At 38.6% G+C, this 20,095-nt stretch overlaps 1 protein-coding gene across 6 annotated transcripts in view; it reads left to right on the top strand.

Annotated features, from left to right (window-relative positions):
* Window positions 1–20,095, top strand: part of USP54 (ubiquitin specific peptidase 54) — a 92,618-nt gene that overhangs the window by 2,441 nt on the left and 70,082 nt on the right. For 2 of the 6 annotated variants that reach the window (XM_066191415.1, XM_066191411.1), the window contains exon 1: window positions 19,604–19,665. The exons of 1 other annotated variant lie outside the window; for it this stretch is intronic. The gene's annotated coding sequence lies outside the window, so the exon portion shown is untranslated. Of the gene's footprint in view, window positions 1–3,197; window positions 3,229–19,597; window positions 19,666–20,095 lie in introns of those variants that run through there. 3 more of the 6 variants (XM_066191414.1, XM_066191417.1, XM_066191416.1) reach the window with 3 other exon arrangements.

Genomic DNA, 20,095 nt, shown 5'->3' with positions numbered 1-20,095 from the left:
ACTGTCTACGGGACATGGGTCTAATGTGTGGTCAGACTACTCTGGTTTTATAGCAATGGACTATATACCAGCTTGATTGGACAGCTTGCAGAGCTTATGTACAATCATTCAGCTGGGAAGTTAACCTGTTGTGCCTTTCATAAAGTTATGGTAGGGGTTTTGTATCTGGAGTTAATAGAAAAGGAAGGAAAAACTTCAGTTTATCAGCACCTCAGTGAAAACCAAGGAACCTGCAAGGAAGACAAGAGGCTCTTACTTTTTTGATGCTTTCCAAGATTTGTGAGTTGTATGTGTTCTGTTGTAATCTTAAATGTTAGGAGTAAGATTTCATGTTCATAGAGTGTAAAACTTTGAATAGGTTTTGTTGTCTAGTGCCCTAAGTTTGTGAAGTCAAGGTGATCTTAAAGGCACTGTGTTAAAAGTTGGTGTGTCTATTCACTCCTGTAGCAGTGATTGCTTAGTAAAATGAAGAACTGTGGTACCTGCTGAGTGTTTGTGATTGCTCCCAAACTATTAAGAGGCAAAGGAAAGGGCTGGATGTGGTTTTGAGGCTTTAAAACATTTTTGTTCAAATTAAGAAAGCATGTGGAAAATTATGTACTGTTATGGCATAATCCGTACTTTTTCTGTCTAACGTGATTTTGAAGAAATGCTGTAAAAATATTGCTTCTCTAGTATCATTCACGATAACTTGTAAATAAATCTATTGCTGAATTAAAGCTGTCTGCAAATAGTAGAATACAATGTTGCTGCTACCAGTGGTGTTCAAACATTTTGACTACAAATACATCATAACAACTTGGAAAGTAAATTTGATACTCCTTTTATAGAGTGCTGTGACCATTTTCTTCAAAACCTTCAATCTTAAGAAACACACCTTTGAACAAGGTATCTGAAGAGATCTTTAAGCAGGACTGTGAAATTTCAGCTTTCAGACATACATATTGGTGTCTTTTCTTCATTAATAAAGCCTCTGAAAGCTTTGTACTTGTACAGAGGAAATTATAATCGAGTATCTGAGAGTCAGAAGTAGCCTTTATCCACAGAATGATGTGTTGTGCTACTAGTGGTATAATTTTCACTGTTCCTCTGGCACTCTCCAGAGACTCTGGTCTGGAGATGGTACTTGAGGAGGAAGAGATTACTTCTGTTTGTTCGCTTTTTTGTTATGTTGCTGGGGTTGTTTTCAGGAATACAAATGGTCATTTTGAATTTTGAGTTTGATGAGAACGGGGCTGAGCCTGACAAATCAATTTGCCAAGGCCAGGGCTGTCAGATGATTATAGCTTTGCCTTCATTACCGACCAGTTTAGATTTGAACCAATGACCTAGAGGTGAAAAGCTCAGTGTTGTATTACCAATCCCCTGATCTATCCATATGTTCTCTTGTTTAAGGTCCCTGCAGTTTTCTTAAACAGCACGTGCAGTAAACATTGAGCATCGTTTGCACTTGCAAATATCAGAACAGTGTCCATTCCAGTTGTCTGCTTTGCGTGTGAGGACACTGCAGTTAAATATAGTAACAATTTCTTACACTCTCTGGCTTTTCATGAGAAACCCTCATACAAATCCAACCATATGGCAAAACCCAGCATTATCCTAAGACCATTAACAAAGAACCTTTTGCTGCCATTAATGGGAAAATGAATCTACAGCTCTAAGTAGCCTACTGGGAGTTATTAAAAATGTCAGGCTACTGCTAAGAAAATGAACTTTAATAAAATATCATTAGGAGCTGAGTCATCCCACCAACACTTCTACATGTATCCAAGTTGATATTTATCTATAAAAGCCTTTCCAGAGTATATTATCTTTATTACTCCTCTACTTTTTTCTTCATTGAGTATCTTTAATGCTGTAAAAGAGTGTAATGGAAAACCATTTGCATGGATTTCATAAAATCGATTCAAAAAGTATTTTAAATGTCCAGATGGGCTCATAAACTATTTTCCCATTCATTATGAGGTAAGATGTTCCTAGGCAACCTACTGAGCAGGAGAAGATCAACAAATGTAAATACTTGAGCAAGGGATTCTTAGTTTTTAAGGCTATTAAGTTACTGTCTAATAATCATGTTTCTGTGAGATACAGAAATAATAAAATGAACATTTGTATGTATTTGGATTGTCTCCTTATCCCTTCCCCTCCAATTCTTAATCTCATTCTACTTCATATCAGCAGACACTGCTGTGTCTGTACTGATTGATCTGCTGCCAAATCAAATATGAAGAGGTGAGTTTCCTACTTTCTCCTCACTACAGGAGCAAATTAGGTCTTTTTCCTCTATCTGACCATTAATTTTCATGTAGTTTATAGGAACATAAGTTATTTCTGAGATCTCTGGGGGTTTTATTTCAAAGTGTTGAGAATTGGCCAGCTGATTCAAAAGGTGTTGGTAGGAAACCTGTTTTGGTCAGATGCTTCCATGGGCAACAACAAAAAAATTGCTGCCAAGTTACTAGTGAAACAAGGCACATGATTGTGCTGTCTGATGTATCCTTGGTCCAATTTGTTTTCTTCCCCTAGAGAGCATCAGCTAGAGCATTCCTCTTGGGGCAGTATTTTCCTTTTTGCATAGCATTTCTAGTAGATGGGATGTGAGCTGTATCTCTTTTGTAATTTTTTTCCCCCGCTCCTTTGATGGCACTGCACCTTTCTTCCAGGGGTTCTGATGTTGAAAGCAAAATATCTGAATCCTTGGGGGTTTTTGAGATTATGGGAAATTAGGGTTTAAAAACGCATAGATGGAATTTATGAATGTTTCCCTCTTTCAAATGTCTCTCCAAACCTAAAACGATACCTTTTTTTGGTTTGTTTTGGGTTTTTTTGAATGCAGATAAGACTTCACTGAATTGTGATTGTCTGTCAAAGTGTGACAGAACATGAACCCTGGTGATCTTTCAATTATTTTCCAATAGACTCTGCCTTGTTACATTCTGCCATAATTGATTTGATGTGCGCTTTTGATCAAGCCTGCAGTCCTTGAATTTGAAGGCTAGAAGTCTGGCTTTTGGAATTACTTTCCCCTTTTGTCTTTTACAACTCTGAAAATTCAGGCAGTTAAACTTCAGCTGCTTTCCCATCCTGTTTAAATTGAAGCAGTGAATGTGAGTTTATTGTAGACACCTGTTTTTAGAATGTAGTCAAGCTTGCCAGATGGTATAAACAATTTAGTGCCATCAACTGGCACAAAAGAGGGAGTTTGAATATGTGCTTTACAAAAAATCAGTAAGTAACTACTAGTCCAAAGGTAGAAGCAGGTAGGATGAACTGTAATAACCAATGGTCACATGGTAGTCTTGACTGGAATGCTTTTTTCATGGGATAGTTTGGCTCACCAAAATTTATGCAGCGATACATACTGCATGTTGTGTGTGTGGTGGGAATGGTTCACATATGAGAAGCCTGCAGGGGGATCAAGGGCAAATTAGCTTTTTTCCTTTTTTTTTTTTTTTAAATCTTATCTGCTTGTTGATTTCTCATACTTGGTAAATGTAAATCAGTATTTGTAGTAGGTAATGTTTGGTGGATATAATTCATATGGTTTCATTTTTAAAAGATGGTGTGTGGTGTATTGTGTTTTGAATTTTCAAAATAATGAATGGACTAAAAATATGCAAGAGTGATTCAGACGTGGGAGACTTTGAAGAGGAGGAATCTTCTGTAAGTATTTCCACAAAACATGGAAATAAATGTGTTCTGGGAAATAGTTAATCAGTAAAGTGTGTCACAAAGCAGAGGATAGCAAAAGAATTTTAAATCCTCCAGTTTGTATTCCCAGTACAATGAACTTATAAATGGATCAATAAACAACAGCTAATGCATCTCAGCATGTTGGTACATGGGCTGTTACCATGACATGGAAACAGGTTAATGTCCTCAGTAGATCTGCATGTTATTCAAGAAAATAGGTCATGGTGTAGGGGAAAGGGAGGGAAAATTAAAGAGAAAAAAAAAAGTTGATTTATTTTACTCTTCCTGTTCATTAAAACTTTTTCATTATGCTGCATCTGAAGCGTGCTAAAGGACAGACAGCAAAACTTCATCACCATTGTAAACTGCAGCCCTCTGTCTGATGTCTGTTATGGACACAGTTATCACAACAGTCTATGCAGGACTTGTAACAGGTGATATCTGGGGAGTTTATGTAAATACTTTTGAGGTGTGTTAAAAAAAAGGCATTGCCAGCAAAAACTTTAGGTTGTTTTTGATTATGGATGCTTGATAGGTTTTTATTTATTTTTCTCAAAGCGAATCAGGAAAAAATGTTGTGGTGCGAGTTTGGCAATGCTGCTGTTTTCATTTCAGTGCTGTTTTTATGGTAGTCCTAATTTGTTTAAATTCTTGAAGACGGACAACTTCCACAGATTTTTCAGGGAAGCTTTTTAAAACTTCACTTTAGATACTTCTTTTAAAATACATTGCTTCAGGAGAGGATGAAGAAGGAGAGAATCTCTCTTTCCTGTTGGCAAAAGCTAGCTGGGTTTAAGACTGTAGTTTTATTATGGAAATAGCCATCTTTTAAGAAATATCCTCTGTTGTGCCAGTGTGTTTTCTTTAAGGGCTCTTCATTTTTGGGAGAGATAGAAAGCTAGTTTAATTAATTTAGTAATGTATTTCTTCAATCAGTCCACATACTGGTGTTAGTAATTATAGCAGTCATATTCAGCTGTATAATTATCACATAAAATAAGATTTTTACCACTTACCCATTCTGTTTTCCTCTGGTCACTTTATGCATGTGATGGATTCTCCTCTGCCGTTTTGTCTGAAATTGCAGCTGCAGCCTGGAAAGGTACCTGGGCAATTCCACTGTATTCCATTCTTCCCTGGGAGGAAGAGCAGCAATCACGGGCAGAAGATGGTTGAGTCTTGTTATCTCCACTAGAACAGAGACTTTTTCAGGCTCAGTGATAAACAGGGACGTTTTCAAACTAAAGTTGCTTTTTTTGATGGCATAGCTCCAGAAACATTTCTAGACAAAAGCAGCAGTACTGGGAAAACCCTATTTTTCAGGATTATTCTGGTAGGTTTTGGGAGAGAAAACATGGAAAACGTATGACTATTGCAGTGTCATGCTCAACTGAATTGCTTAATTCTGCTCTGAAATACAGGACTATAGTAAAAGTATTGATTACAAATTTGGTGGGGTTTTTTTTGTTCTGATAAGGAATGCACGTACTGTTTGTACAGTAGTTAGAATTGGTATGCTATTTGTCAGTAAATTTTAACCTTTGATATATTTTATCTCATGTATGCCTAATGAATAAAAATTATTTAAAGTTGTTTGAACAGGAATCCAAGGCCTAAAATTAGACTTCTAACTAATCTTAAACGGTTTAAAAAAATCTGAGTTTTTTAAATTTGGATTTTCTTAGCAGAAAACATCAAATACTAACTTGTTTTAGTATTGTTCTATGTCAAATGTAGCTGTCTCTGTTAGGTCTGAAAATGGTTTTGTTAGTTGTAGTGCTTCCCTCATGTCTCTACTGTCCCACTTTAGGTCATTGGTATCAGTAAAAAACATACAACAGTATTCCAGGTTGTTCCTTGGCTTTCTTCCTCCCTATCCCAGCTTATCAGGAGTTAATTTGAGTAATGACATAAATACTAAATGCCAGAGCCCATATTTTTATCCAAAGTTGTGAATAACTTATGATACTCATCTTTGGCTGTACTTGGGAATGGTCTTGAGTATTAATAGCAGCACTCAAATTTTGATTGTTACTTCAGTAAAACAATTGAAATACAGTTCTTGAGGTGAATTCTGAGAATTCTCAGTGGCAACTTCTTGTTTTCTGCATACTAAAATTTCAGTCCTTCTGTGTAATGCCGACCTATTGAGCTGATATGGGATTGCCAATACGTCTCTGCTTTAAATGGGACATAAAAATGTCTTCACTTGTCCAGTCAAATTTTCACATTTGTTTTGTGAAAATCACTCAGAAATGTGACAGAGGAACTTTCCTCAGGAAGCATGCGAAGCATGTTATCAATTTACCGACATAAATGAAAGGAAGGGTTCTGACTGGTGGTAAGGATGGTATTTTTCCCCACTCCATTGACAGCCATGCATTTGAATGAGAGGCAATCCAGTCTACATCCCTAGAGGATTTTAAGTCTCAACTGGATAAAGCCCAGAGCAGCCTGATCTGACCTCTTAGTCATGCTTTCCGTGTGCATGTGCGGTGAGGTGATAGACCTCCTCTGGGATCCTTTCTAGCCTCAATTATTCTGTGGCTCAGATTTACTTGTTGATCACACTCATTTTCAGCCTTCTTTTTTCCTAATTGTGTGAGTTGTTCATTTGGGGTGTTCAGTAAATTCCTTTGGTAAGAATGGCATCACATGAGACTGGAGAATTCGAGGCACCAGCTCAGGGGGAAAGGGAGTGCAGGCAAATTGCTGTCCAACTGTCTTGATAAGCATCTATGGCTGAGGACAGATTAACTCCTGCTTTGAAGAATATTTCTGTGAAGATTTAGTCTAGATTAAGCCATTTTCCTAAGAGGACTTAACCAAACTATGCATTTCTTTGTTCTAAATTTTGATAAATTATGCAGGATCTTGACTAAACAAACATTAATTTTTGCACAAGAAATCGTGTGATTCTCACACATTATATAATATTCAGAACAAGTTCTAATTGTGAGTAGGATGTAGCATAACTTGGATATTATGCAGGCAAAAAAAAATTAGATCAAGGGAACCAGAACATTTTTTCTTCTAATAAAACAGACCAAATTTCAGACCTGCCAGAAGAGTTTAGTAGGGTTCCTAAGCAGGAATTCACCAAGGTACTGTATAATGTGCCTGTTGCTGAGATAGTTGCTGCAACTAAACTTGTTTGGTGGTTTGTTTGGGTTTTTTTCTGTGGGTGTTTTGGGGTTTTTTTTTGTTACTGATATAAACAAGGAAGGAGGCCAAAAAGAAATTTTGTTAAATTGCAGTCAACTGTTAAGCAGGCTGAACTGCATAAATGTTTTTCAAGGATAACATCAGTTACTTTTGATTCTTCGATAAGACAGAAAACATGCATTGACTTTTGAAAAAGAATCTCTCTGGGAGATTTTTTTTTTTTTGAGACTATAAAAAATCCTTTTGTCTTCAGAGTCAGAGTTGTCATGAGATAGGAAAAATCATTGAAGCATTCATAATTTATGCCTGTAAGTATAACTAATAGCATTTTATGAAGAGGTTAATACCTGATTAAGGTTACAAAGGGGAGGAAGAAGTCTCACTTCTCTATCTAGTAGTAATATTTTTTTGATAAAACTGGTCCTAGACTTAAATCAGGTCACTTTTGTTTTAAATACCCACTTTTTGGTTCTAGTGTTATCTTTGGGTGTGGGATGAAGATCAAATAGTTGATTTTCACGTGCATATTTTTAAAGAGAGCTCCAGGACGAGGGCCTGCGTGCCCCAGCAGAGCTGCTGGCGCTGTGTGGGGATGTTCTGCATTGCCAGGCTGCTTCGCCAAGTTACTTCGAGAGAAGGAGGTGATGGCAGTGCTTTCTAGTGTGAAGGCCAAAGTGAGATCCAGCTGCTTGTTTTGGACTGCACGCAGGTGGTACAAACTGAAAAACACTTGAAAAATATCTTGCCCCTTACTTTCCCCAGTAATGATCTGATATCTGTCCTCCCACATGATGACTATAGGCAGTAAATAGGATTTTAGCACGTAACTTAGTGTTTGAGTTTTTCTTCCTCTGCCCACTCCCATTATTTAGGTGTGTAGTCATGCAGTTTTAATTCTGCCACCATTCTTTGTTCTTAAAAAACAGAAAAATCCAAACAGCTACTGAATATAGAGGAAAATGGTGTCAATTGAAACAAAGGATCTTCAGTTCTTCCCCTTTTTATGAATATCAACCAGTTTGGTTTGTGTGGGTTTTAAAATACGTTTATTTTTTCTTTGTCAGGGTGGGGAGAAGTTGTCTTGGCTGCTTACCAAAGGAATTTTCCATTTACTGATAATATTACCACATAAATGAGAAGCAGTGGTCATGATTTTGAATCCTTTAAGAACTAATGAAGGCCAGCTCTGGGCTTCTCTAAAGAGATTGTGGGAAAAATCTTGATTTTGATAAACCCTCAGTCTCTTTTAATGAAGGCCAGCATTTTTATGTTGTTATTCATGGGTGCCCCAACTCAGGACAGCATGAAGACTCTTAGTTACTAGTGCTGTTCCTAACTCTTCCTCTCATAAGCAGTTTACCTCCCCAGAAGAAATACAAAAAGCAGCACAATGTACTCCTTGAAAAAGTATGTTTGCCACAGTAGCTGGTTTGTAGGTTGGTCTTTGTGGTTTTCCAACCAGCTTTCACAAAGGATTTTGTTATTGATCTGATAAAAACATAATACTGCTAATGGAACACTACATAGATCAGTCTAGACAAAGCCAATCTCTTGAATTCTGGCTTTTGAAACATGGACACTTGTAACTTTTTATATTAGTCAGAACTTCCCAAAAAAGCTAATGGTCAAACAGGTGTTTGTGTCAATTTTTTTTCTCCTGTTTGGGCTTTACAAAATAAAGGATACACCTGCAAAATCTAGTTACTTAGTAGTTCCTTCAAGGGTTCAGCACTACTTGCAGGGTATAATTATCCAGCTGACTTTACAGAGGGATAATAATGTTCTTCTGCCTCAAAGGCATTCACTTAAATGTCTTGGGTTTTGAATTTGGGGGCAGAGGGTGAAACGTGTGTGTGTGTTTGCCTGTCATCTTCACGTTCTTTGGAAAATGCAATGCCAAATCCAGTGCTTTCCTCTAAGCTTACCTGGACTTAATGTCACAACTTATCCCATTGGCAGATTGATATCTTTGAAATCGTGGTTTTGAAAATTGAAAGTTGAAGTAGGAAAATTATTGCAGCCAAAAAATCCATTTGACATTTTAATAAAGAAACCTGTGCTGGAGGAAATACTTTGTGTATTTTCAGAGCAGAATTGCGTTGGAGGTTCTTTAAAAGGGTCATTAGGGAAATTTTCCTCTGTTGCACTAAGAATTTTTAAATGCATACTGGTGCTACGAAAATTGTTTGGAATTTAGACTAAGATAATGTAGAGCAGGATTTGCCTCCTTTTTAATTATGTCAGTTCTACTAAAGTAGCCTCTTTCTTGCAGACGGAAGTTTCTACCAGGAGGGAATTTCTGTGATTTCAGTGGCTGTTGCTGCCTTAGGCAGCAACCCATGACTGGAATTGCAGACAGCTGGAATCAGTCCTGCTTTCTTAGGTTGTTTAAATTTGAGCCTTGTGAGCCTTTTATTCCCACTGAATGGCATAACAGGAAGATATGTTTACTGGTACCTTCAGATTTCAGGATGCAACCAGGATGCCAACACTGAAAGCTTTGTGTTATGAATGACATAGGTTTTATATGTCACTTGATTGCATGTTTAATTATGTTTTAATTAGAAATATAACTCTGCCTAGTAAATAATCAAATAGAATTGCTAGGCAAAGTATTAGAATGCATGTTTAAAATGATGTAAATTTGCAAGATGTGATAATAAAAATAACAATATCTATTATGTGAGTAATTGGGGGGTAAATTGATGTGCATTGCATCTTTACACTTTATGGAATTTCTGCCTCTTCTATGAAGTCCAGTGACATCACTTGCTTAGTCAGTTCTTCTGCGTGCTTTGCAGTAAGGAGAATTAAAATACAAAGGAAAATTCCGAGTCTGGTGTTTTGGTTCCAGACATTTGTGAGCCTTAATACTGAGTTTGCTCATTGCGTTTTTTGAAACTGTTTTTTTAGGTTGCAAAGCTGTTGGTCTATCAGAGGGGAAGTAAATATAAAGGAGAGGAGGTTGGTGGACTGGTAAATACTTAAGAAAGGAATATGCACAATTTATTTTGCTTCAATAATGTCTTTCAGTTTAGCTTATCCATTCAAATGGTAACTGGTGGTGGGCTGATACCATGGAAAAGATGATGGCAGTTAAAATTTTAGAGGAATGAGAACTGGGCCACTACTGCATTAGTTTCCACTAGGTAAGTATTACCTCAGTATCCATTTCAGCCTTTCCTGTCGAATTGTGTGTAGCTGTTACCCAGGCATGGTGATGCACGTGTTGTAGTCAGGGTCAGCTGTTTTATATGCTGCTTGTGAGGGATGTCCACAAACAAGGCTTCCTCTGACAAGCAAGGGGTCAAAGATCTATTTCTTGTCTTTGCTACATAGGCAGGCAGGATTCTTTTTACTGTTTGAAAATTCAAATTAAACCTGGTGAACTCAGTTCTGGACATGTTTTTTAGCTTTTCTTTTTTTACCAGAATTCTGTTTCAAGTCTTTCAATCCAGATATTTCAACAAAATTAACTTTGGCATCATATCATAAGTAGCCAGAATTGATGGGCACAGAGGCTCGGCTTGTCAGAAGATGTTAGTGTAGAACTCAGAATAAAATTCGGGTGTTCTGGCTGTTCCGGTGCTGTCACATCCCCAGTTCACTGAGAAGAGGAACCAGATCTTGAACTGTCTGTCTTCTTACAGAAATAGTTCTAAAATCTGTTACGTTCTACTGGGGTGGAAATTCTTGGAGGATATGTGAAGTAGCATAATGAAACATTACAATGAATTCTTTTGAGTTAGCAAATGATTTTGCTAATGTAACGTGTGTGCATATCTATACACAAGGGACAAAAACCAGATTTAATTACAATGATCACCTTCACAGAACAGGCTTTCTCTGGACAATAATCAGCAGTAATTATTTCTTGTTATGGGTCCTGACCATATAGACAGGATGCAAAAGATCTTGCAGCTGAAACTAAGCATAAACAAGCATTGTGAATACAGACTGTACTAACTGTTCAAATTATGTTAGAGAATTATTAAACTAAATATGTGTTTGTATTAAATTCCAGTGTGGTTGTGAATAGAACGGATCTGTTGTATTCACATGCTATCATGTAGCAGGCAGTGAACTAAATAGGAGAGAGTTCTTACTTCTTTTCAAGCTTAAAGGTGATATTAGGAGCCTGCATCAATGTAATTTTTTTCTATCCATAGCTGTCACATATATGAGGTAGGAGTACAAAGTCTGCAAAGTGATGTGCCACTTATCATGCAAATTTTCCTAAACACATTAACTTCTTGAGCTCTGAGTTGAAATGATTGTTATGGGAACAAGTAATCAATCTACTTCATGTAAAAGAAAAATCAAACAGTTAGTACTTATTATCTGTTCCAAAATAAACTTATTGCTAGCCCACTTCAAATTGACCAGTAAAATGCTATCTCATTAGTGATTTAGTTGTGATTAGTAATTAATATTAGTGTTCATGATTAATATAGTTTGTAACATTTTTACTGCCTTCCAAACGTTAATCCTTTAGTTTGCCTGTAGCAAAAAAAGCAAATAAAGAACCAAAATCCTCCTCCAAAATCCCACCAGTTGAAGCCTGAATATTTGTCCTTGTAAATTACTTTATCTCATCAGGAAAAATGTGATAAAATGTAAATTAGTGACTGACCAGTTTCAGTGTAAATTTTCTTTTGCTATATTGTCTGAGATTTCACTGAGTATATATAGTTAATTCACTAGTGGTTTATACTAACTTGTTTTGCTTCTCAGGGTAAGTGGACTAGAAATGCATTAGTCAGTTAATGCAGTTCAGCTGGTGGTCAGTATCTTGTTAAGTCATGATAAATCAGTGTTTTAGCCTTTCTCTTCTGAGGGGGATAAAGCATGTGTCTGCCATGGTGGTTTTTTTCCCCTTCAAAAACATTAGGTTTTGCACTTTGAATTAAATAAAGTCAGACACTCCCCAACAGCTAAGTATTCATTTACTACATTAATCTACACAAATAGTATTTTTATTCTTTTTCTTCTAATGTTAAACTTGTTAGCTTTTTCTCTGCTATTTTATAAAGTATTGTCATAGAATTATACAGTGTGTCAGATGAATTTTGGGTAATCTATGGGGAACTAATCCTGTAGATACTTTTGCATCCTAACTATTTTTATTAATTTAGAATTGTGTTACGCTATCTTACTTCTTTTGGTCTCTGATGTTTTTGGGAAGATTAAACTTCAATGAAGGGAAGGGCTAGAAGGCTATGAGTATGCTTTGTGTACATGAAAGATAATGAACAGTTTTTCAGTTTTATGTAATCATTGTATAATTTTTGTGAAAAGGAAATAAACAATTTGGGTGCATGGTGAATAACCTACAATACCCTTAAGAAAACACAGGTGTTAGTTATCTTTTACTCATGTATTTTAAATTTTTTTCTTCCTGGTCTTTGTTGTTCTTTTAAAAAATGTAATCAAACATTTACATCTTAAACTGCAACATACACATGTACTACAATAAGGGTATTATTATGCAGTTTAATTTTGGGCGAGGACAGCAAGTTACTAACCTTTTAAAAGTAATGGTACAACCACGTAGGAATGTACAGAAGGGTTGCTGGGTTTGTGTGCTGTGCTATCAATATTGTGAAAGCCGTCGTATCTGCAGGATCGTTTGTATCAGGCTTAATCCTGTTTTTTATCTGCAATCCCTTGTTCGGTGTATATTCATGAATTTTGTGAACGATAGACTGCGTGTATGCGTCCCATCCAACCCAGCTCCATCTGCCCGGCTGGGTGTAGAGACACATTTCATAATTGACACAGAAGCGACGCTAATATGCTGCAAACGATCTGGTAATTGGTCTCCTCTTGCTGGTGTGATTGCTAAGTGGATTGCAGAGCTTCTGTTGCTGTCTTAGTGCAGCTCTGCTGTGTTGGCATTGCTCTCGAGATGGCCACCCCAGTGGGAAGTGCCCCTTCCTTCCGCAGGGTCGTGTCCTGACCTTTCCGTCGGGCTGCCCAGCCTGGGGCTGCCCGCTGAGCTGCACTGTCCTCCTAGCAGCCATAGAGCCATGGCTCTGTACCGGGGGGGGGGGGGGGTTTGATGGGCAGCACGGTTTTGTAAGGTGGACTAGAAGTAAGAGCTATGAAAATATCCTTAAAACATTAGCAGGAGTATAAATGAGCAGCAGTTTGCACAAGGAGGAAATTAAAATGCAGACTTTTTAGCGTGCAAAACCTACTGGGGTCGGTTATTTATTAGGTTGGATCCTGGTGACGCGCATGCTTTGACTGGCTAAGGAAAAAAAGGGTGATGGAAGCTATCTCAGTACAACTAGCTGCCCTTTGAGATGCTGGGACACTTGAAAATGTAAAGAGAGGAAAGGTTTATAATTTCCTGTCTGCTGTCTTCCACATTTTAAACAAATTCCCGCAGAAAGTGTAAGCCTCAGGGGGACAACAGGAACATGAGGCACAAGCACGATGGATTTAGGCAGAGTAAATAGTCATGCCAGTCTAATTTTCTTCTGTAACATGACAATAAGGCCAGCGAATTGACAAGAAAAGTGTGACTGTTAGTATTTTTCATGTTAGTGAGTTCTTTGGCAGTGCTTCTTGCTGTAATATTGCAAACAAGGGAAGAAATGTGACCTTAAAGAAACTCTTGTAGAGTAGGAGCAAGACTTGGTGGATGACTGTGCCTAGTAGGTGGTTACTAATGATCGTCTGTCAAAATGAAATGGTTGTATTGACTGTGGATCCGCCACGGTCTGTTGGGTCTGTACCCATTCTGCTTCATTTCAATCTTGTTAATGACCTTGATGATAGAATAGAGAGTGTGCTTACCATATTGATTCACTAAAAATGCCCCTAGAACTCGGAGGGAATATATATACATAGGACACAAGTTTATGAGCACAAAATTATTTTGAGAAAATTGAGAAAATCTTAGGAGATAAATAGCGACAGATTGAAGTTCTACACTTAAAAGAAATCATGAATACACAATTAGACTGTAGGGAACAAGTAATTAGATGATAATTCTCCAGAATTCCTGATGTAAAAGGGCAAATGTTATACCAGGAGGGATAAAAAGATACAGAGCAATCTTTTTTTCTTTTTTCTTTATCCATGAGTAAGTCCTCCCTTGAAATGTTGCATCTCACTAGGGCAAATGCCCTCAGGAAATAGAGTTCACCTGAGCAGAGTTTGGGAGAAGAGTAATCAAATAATTTGAGGTCTAGAAAATGAGGCCTAATTGGCCTCAATTCAACTGAAATAATTTGAACTGGGGAGAGGAGTGAGTGTGCAAGTGCCAAAAAGAGAACCAGAAGGCATAATTTTGTGTGTATGCGGTGGGCAATGTCAGGAAGGTGGGAAGTTGTTTGGTGTAAAGCCCATCCAGGAGAAAAAGGGAAAGATGAGTGATCTTAAAACATTGCAAAAAATGTAGAGTAGGTCTCATCATGAACAAAGGACCTGTTGCTGAGATAGCTGACTGTTCTTTTTCCTAAAGAATTTTATCTGGCTGTTTTTTGAACAACAACATTATTTTAAGATTGATGAACAGCACATGTAGACTTTTTGGAATGTTACTGAGTAAAAAATGAACACTTTGTACATGGAGACAATTTACCCCAAGACAGTATCCACTTGACAAAACGGTGATGCAGTCAATGTCCGTATTGCCAGTCCGTTGAGCTCTAAAATCCTCTCACTCAGTAGCCTCATCTTTTTTGTGTTCATGTCTCACTATGCAAGTAAGAGTTGTACCACACAAGGTTTTCAGCTCTTTTCTCCTTCTCAGGGGCCCTTAACAAGCCTGTCAGTAGTTAACTTTTATTTCTTTCTCATTCTCATAATGACTTCAGTTGTTTCTCCAGCACTCTGGGTACTGGACATATTATTAGCATATGAAAACAAGGAGTGTACTGTTGGTAATTGTTTTGTTTATAAAATCTTGCCCAGTTTCCATTGTCTATTTCTCCACTAAGAAGTGAATACAATCTTCAGTTACCTGGGAGTGTAACATACTTTGTTAGTATACTTCGAGTCTCTGTTTGCATTGTAATACCCTAGAATACGTGTCTTTAATCATTGCGGTTGGAAATTACCTTACTTAGCATTTTTAGTTTCTGTTTGCTCAGAGAGATTTTGTGAGTCAAAGCCAACAGGCTGTGCACAGCGTAGCCAGCCAAACCTGAATTTTGCGCCTGAGAATGGGATTTGTCACAGCTCCAAGCAATTTTTAATGGAGCTTTTTTGTTCAAGTAAATGTGAAGGAAATTCCATCATTTCAGTATTCCTTCTCTCTAATAGCTTATTAAGAGCTGCTTTCAATTTATGTTTTTGCTTAATATTTCCCTTCCTATTTCCCGTGGGCAGTCTTTAAACACAGGGCAGATGTCTGATATGGGAGCATTAGGAGTCTAGCATCCTGCAGGGAGACGCTCTGGAGCTTTTAAGAGGTGGAAGTTTTTGCATATTATGTAAAGGATCAGGGTGACTTGAAAATATTTGTTTTGGTTTTGAGGAGATTATTTGAACTCCTCTGCTACTACTATTTTGCTTCTCCATCACATAGAGAATTTGGGCTAAATGCTGTAAATTCTGATATTTTTCCTGTATCATGTACCTTGCTTTCGTAGATGGGTGTTTGTGTTCATATTATCTGCAAGTAGAGTTACTGTTGACGTTGATTATTTAAATATTGATAATTAGCTTTCAAATTTCCAGGGAAATCTATGTGGAAAAACTCCAAGGTTGGTGTTTTTTCAAGCTCTGGCCATATTTTAATGGTATTATTTTGAACCACCGTAGCCAGAAACTCTTGCTTTAAAGAAAAAATGTAGAGTTAGCTGTATGAATCTAGTAGGTGAAATATATACACTAGGAATAATTGGAGGATCCTTACTGTAGTAGAATGCAAAGTAAGACACTTATTGTCCATGAATACTCAGTGATAAAATAATCTCTGAAAAATATGCCCCAAATACTAATTCTTAGAGAGAATGCCAATAGCATCTGCCACTGGAACTGGAGGGTAAGACTGCTGTGTAGGAGGAATGTGTAATAAGGAGATGCTGTAGTGTAGAACTTGCAGGATGTTGCAGCCTCATCAACTAGCTCTAAGTACTGGGTGTAGGAGGCCGACCAGGATTTGGTGTGATTCAAATGATGTACTTAAGAAGGCCTGGGGTTTGGGAGTGCTGTGATGCTGCTGAGCTGGGAGCTGAGCTCATGCCAGCGCCCGAGGTTAGGACACTAGAGCTGCTTTTCCCTTGCATGGTTGGAATGAAATTTGTGGCAGCAACTGGCTGCTCATCAATGGGTAGTTTCATGTTGTATCTTACCTATTGTTTTTGAAAGCCGTAGGTAGAGCAGAAAACTCATGCCTTTATTTTTTCTTAGACCTGGAATGTACATGCCTTAAATAATTTAGGTTTCTAAATGCTTGTTTAGCTGCATTTGCAAATCTACTGAGGAAGCACAGACCTGTCTTACTGTTTATGCTGCATCATGTTGTACTTTCTGTGCATGACTTAATGAAGATAATTAACTTGGGACCAACAAAAATTACTTTCGCTTTATTTGGTGGAGGAAGGACACTTCTCATTGTGGAATGCTGGATTAGGCTATTGGATGTCATGGTACCTAATATTTGTTTGTCTCTTTGTAGAATAACAGTAAAAAGCATAATAGAAGCTTTATTTATAAGCATAATGTGTGGCGTTATGAAGACTCTGTTAGCAGAATTACAATCCAAACTTGAAATTTAGTGAGAAGGCTGCAGCCCTCTTCACTGTAAAGTGGAGTTTGAATTATCTTGTTGCAACAGAAGTAAATGAAGTAAGTGTTACATTAGAAATTTAGCAGGTAAGTGCTACTTAGCAGCTAAGTGGTATCAATTTATTTAGAGGACTAAAAGTACACTGAATTTATTTAAGCTACTGAAATGTGGATAAAAATCTGGTGTTCCATACATAAAGTTCAGATGGGATTTTGTCATGATTTCACTGTGCAAGACAGAACTGAGCTGTAATTTTACTTATTAAGTCTTGCTAATTCAACACTGTTAGTGGGATAGCTGTGTTGGATGGTAATATGTGTAAATATGTTGGTTTAATTTAATACTTCTAGGGGAAGGCAACAGGAAGGCAACACAATAGTCTGGATAAGCAATAGCACTGCAAACATGTCACAGACAATAGTCGATCTGTCAGCTGTGAAGAGCTGACTTCCAGGCTCCAATTGAAGTCGCACAGAGTCTCTCTAAGGGTGGGAGCTCAGTGACTAAAAAGACACCAAACAGGATGGATAACAACCAAATAAGGGATTTTTGTTTTTTAATATGACATTTTAAACTGATTAAAATTACTTTTATTTAGGGAAAAGTGTATTTGAGCGTAATTAAATTCTACATTTATTGTTATCAATAATTAAGATAGGCTGTTCTGAATATACTTTAAAATAAAATCCCACTATGTGTTTGCCACTAAAATTTTAGCAAATAAGGTGCTCAATTGAAACTAGCACTAATGAACTGGCAACCTAGCTTTGACAATAAGTGGAGTTTTTTAATTATAGTGTAGTGTAACTGTTTTGATTGTTCCACACACTTTCTCACCTTAGAATGAAAAATAAAAAGAGCAAAAAATTTTCATGTTTAAATAATACCTTAGGGAGCTGAGGGGATGAAGTACCTTAGTTCTAGAAGCATTAAGCATTTGCCTTTTTTTTTTTAAGTACCTAAATAAAATAAGATTGTATAACTTCTGTCCACATGCAATCTGAGATGAGTATGAAAGTGAAATTCTGTTTTAGAAAACATGCCGTATCACATTCATCATTTTCTAGAAAATAGTCCGGATTATTTAGTAATCTTAGGCAACTAAGCTCACTAAAGCAGAAACACAGATTTTATAAATACTCAGGGAAGTGAGGGGAGGGGAAGAAATCTAAACATAAAGAGAATGTTTTTGGACATCTAGGTGCCTACAAGTGTCACGGCAGGGGGGAAACCCTAATCTCTATAAGGGGGAATAAGAATTGAATGGAATTGAAGTATCTGATTACATGTATATTTATGGTTTTCCTTATTAACAAAGCAAGAAGCAAAAACGTCTGTATGAGGTTGTAATATGTGGTGTAAGTACAATTCAGCTTGTTCCCATATGCAGAGCAGAATTCTGTCTCTCCTCTTTTCTGAATGCTGTTTTTGATGAGTGCTGGTATAATTGATGATGGAACCCATGCATAGAAACAAAGAAAAAGAGGAACTTTTGTGGAATCAAATAAATATTTGGAAACAGCTGTAGAAGGCTAAATAAAAGCTATTTGATACTAGTTGGACCATGAGTGACACTGTGCTCTATTATTACTTCATCTTTGATATCTAAAAGGAAGAACTATCCCTGCAAGCATGCATGAAAATTAGGATAGTGTCATTTGTCCATTTTACAGATGAGGAATTGGAGCAGACAGAGATGAATTCATTTGCATGAAGTTGCCCTGAAAGTTGGAAGACCTGGTGGTTAATCCTGGTAGTCTGTCTAGACTGATGGCTGATAACAGTAGTGAGAGTATTAAAAAAGTGCCTGCAGCTTGAGAATTCCCAGCAACCTTCTTGAGGTTTAAGTGAGAGTGATGTATTTTCATGTCTGGCTATGTAAGAATAGTATTTTTCTGTATGGATTAGGTATAAATAGGATATAAATAGATAGATGTGGGTAGATAGAAATAAGGAGGATGACAGTGTAGAAACTGCCATGTTTCTGTTCAAATTTGCTTTTTGAATAGGAACTTCTGGTATTTGTATCTTCCATTTCATTATCCTCTCTTCCCCATTTCGTGTCATTTGCCTGTCTTGAGTTGAAGTGATGCAGATACTGATTTAAAGGTCTCTTGTCCTCCAGCACATTTCCTTAGTAGAGAGGGTCACTGAGCAGGGTAGGAGGACAATTGATTTTGATTAGGGAAGAGGGTAGTGGTAAGTTTGGTTTGCCCCAATTGCGTTTGGAGCGTGTCTTGTTTGTTGATACAAACCAAGTGGTTATCAGTTTTCTGTCATGTCACATTGGCTGGTTTCTTCCAGCAGAAATGCAGCAGTTCTTGTTCAGTATCTGGTTCTGAACATGACGCTGAGAATGGTCAAGCTGTCCTTTACCAATGGCAGACTGGCATTGCCGTTTTGGGGTAAAGGGGGAAAGCTGTGGCCTTCAAGTTCTTAAAAACTGTAGTTGTTTGGATTCTGGAACGGGAAGAATCAGAGGCACATCCTACTACGGCCACGGCCGCCTCTTAAGAAGAGCTGTGGAAAGAATGGGAAAGGATTTGAAGTGTGTTGCTAAAATCCACCAGGTGAGCGGTTTGCTTGCCCAGATTATTTACATAATCGGCGCCCTGGGGTCGTTCTTTCCGGGGAGGAGGGCTGCAGGGGTCCGAGGGCAGGGCGCGGCTGCAGGGTCTCTCGGCGGCGCCGAGAGGCGGCGGAGCGGCGCTGCAAGGCGCGGGGCGGCCCCGCGGGGGAGGGCGGGCGTTCCCCGAGCGCGGCCGCGGCCGCCTCCGGCGCTCCCCGCGGGGGCTGCGGCCGCAGCGGCCCCTTTAAGGCGCGACCCGCCGGCGATCAGGTGCGCGGCCGGAGCCATGACGTCATGGGGCGGGGCCGCGGCTCCCGCTCGCGCTGCCCGCGCCGCGGGACGGGGCGGCGGCGGCTGCGCACGTGCGCGGGGCGGCGGAGAGCGCGCGGGGCCGCGCGGGCCGGCGGCGGCGGGAGCCGGGACGCGCCGGGAGCCGGGACGCGCCGGGAAGGCGTCTCGGTGCCGGGCCGCTGCAGCAGGTGTCGGCTCGGTGCGTGTGGGGCTGCCCGCCGGATAAGCACATGAAAGGTTTTCTCCTTCAGCAGGCTAGACGGGAAAAATGCGCCGTGTGCAGGGTGTTTGATTATTTGCAAACTTAATTGTTATCTTTTCGTTTTTTTGTAATACAGCCATCCATCGTGTTGCGTGTTTCATTTGTATTTACTTGTTTAAACTGTTGCTTAGATAGTAAGAGAGCACCAGGTGCTGCCTTAGTTGATTGTGTTTTCCATGGTGGCGAATTGTGCTGTGTACCTGCTGTCCTTGATAGAAAGTGCTGCGCGAAATTTAACTCTTCGTACTTGAGTAAATCAAGGCAATTCCAAACGCTCGTGTTTGGACTAGAGGGGGGATGTCAGATGTCTTAGAGCTGCTCTTCCTCCCTTGCCAATGGAAGATTATATCGCACCTGTGTGGAAAAG

This window comes from Chamaea fasciata, unplaced genomic scaffold (assembly GCF_029207755.1).
Source record: "Chamaea fasciata isolate MVZ Bird 193981 ecotype frontalis unplaced genomic scaffold, bChaFas1.0.hap1 SCAF_9, whole genome shotgun sequence".
Lineage (NCBI taxonomy): Eukaryota > Metazoa > Chordata > Aves > Passeriformes > Sylviidae > Chamaea > Chamaea fasciata.
This window is presented reverse-complemented; position numbering and strand designations above follow the sequence as displayed.